The sequence below is a fragment of the Salvelinus sp. IW2-2015 genome, unplaced genomic scaffold (assembly GCF_002910315.2).
Source record: "Salvelinus sp. IW2-2015 unplaced genomic scaffold, ASM291031v2 Un_scaffold2128, whole genome shotgun sequence".
Taxonomy (NCBI): domain Eukaryota; kingdom Metazoa; phylum Chordata; class Actinopteri; order Salmoniformes; family Salmonidae; genus Salvelinus; species Salvelinus sp. IW2-2015.
The window spans coordinates 112,426-114,483 of NW_019943463.1; positions in this window are offsets into that span (position 1 = coordinate 112,426).

Here is a 2,058-nt window from a genome sequence, read left to right on the forward strand (position 1 = left end):
GAGCCCCAGGAAGAAGCACTTTGCCGGGGCACGTTGGTTGTTCGGTCTGTCCCTCTCGCTGCGGAGAAAACTGGTCCCTCTTCAATCCACACATGCGTCATAATACAGCCACGAATACATACAGAAGAAGAGAAAAGAGAGAGGCCGGACGGAAAGAAGAGAGAAAGTGCCCGATGGACAGAGAAGCAGAGAAAGATGGACAGAGAGGAGTGAAAGAAGAGAACGATGGACAGAGAAGAGGAGAACGAGCGAGAGAAAAGAGAGAGACCGTGACAGAGAGGAGAGAAAGAGAATTCCGGTGACATGAGAGGAGAGACAGAGGCCGATGACAGAGAGGCGAGAAAAGGGAGTCCGGTGGACAGAGGAGGAGAGAAAGAGAGAGACCAGTGGACAGAGAGAGAAAGAGACGTGACGGTAAGACAGAGATGGCAAAGAAAGGGAGAGATGGACAGTAGAGTAGAGAAATGACAGTGAGAAAGAGAATGCGACAGAGAGTGGACAGAAGAGAAGTCGGTGGCAGAAAGGAGAGGACGAGAGAGTCTCTGTGGCAGACAGGAGGCAGGGCCGATGGACAGAACGAGCTGCAAAGAGAGACCCGTGGACAGGAGAGGAGAACAGAGAGAGTCCGTGGAAAGGGAAAGACGAGAGAGACCAGTGACAGAGGAGAGAAAGGAGTGACCGGGGTAGACAGAGATGAGAAAAGGAGAAGACAGAGATGAGATTTAGGGAGAAATGGACAGAGAGGAGAGAAAGAGAGATGGACAGAGAAGAGAGGAAGAGAGATGGACAGAGAGGAGAGAAGGACAGAGAGGAGAGAAGTTAGACACGAGACCACAGGCTGCTAAAATGCATGGCTGTTTGTTGAAAATGTAGAGAATGATCCAGTACCCACCTCAGTGATATTCATCTCAGATACAGGACCCACCTCAGATACAGGACCCACCTCAGAGATATTCACCTCAGATACAGGACCCACCTCAGATACAGTACCCACCTCAGAGATATTCATCTCAGATACAGGACCCACCTCAGAGATATTCATCTCAGATACAGGACCCACCTCAGATACAGGACCCACCTCAGATCCAGGACCCACCTCAGATCCAGGACCCACCTCAGATGAAGGACCCACCTCAGATCCAGGACCCACCTCAGATGAAGGACCCACCTCAGATGAAGGACCCACCTCAGAGATATTCATCTCAGATCCAGGACCCACCTCAGAGATATTCACCTCAGATACAGGACCCACCTCAGAGATTCACCTCAGATCCAGAACCCACCTCAGATCCAGAACCCACCTCAGATCCAGAACCCACCTCAGATCCAGAACCCACCTCAGATCCAGTACCCACCTCAGATCCAGTACCCACCTCAGATCCAGGACTCACCTCAGTGATGTTCAGCTCAGCCACTCCTTCTCCCTCTTTGTCTAGCTGCTGGAAAGATCCTGTAACAATAGTAAGTACATTTATGAATGATAACTTTGATAGGATATGACCAGGGGCATGTCGATTAGGCACCAAATGGAAGAAAACAAGGGGGGACTACCTAGACTTGTGCAATAAGAAAAAAGTTAAAGCATTAACGGTTGCATGCCCTAATGAACACTACCCAGGTAACTGGTTTAGCATGCATTAGGTCTACACACAGTACATCCATCTTGATTAACTAACAGTACAGTACTTACTAAACATGGCTTCCAATTTGACCAGACAGCAGATGAAGTTGTCAAAGTCTATGGCCTCGTTCTCAGCATAGCGAGCCACTAGGACCTGATTCAGTCTGTTGTTCAGTTTAAAACCTACGAGGGAGACGACAGAGTCAGTTCAGTTTAAAACCTACGAGGGAGACGACAGAGTCAGTAGTGGTGTGTGTGTGTGTGTGTGTGGTGGTTTTGTGGTGTGTGTTTGTGTGTGTGTTGTGTGTGTGTGGTGTGTGTGTGTGGTGTGTTGTGTGTGTGTGTGTGTGTGGTGTGTGTGTGTGTGGTGTGTGTGTGTGTGGATGTTTATATATAACTATACCTGCACGACCACAGCAAGTCGCATCTCATAGGAG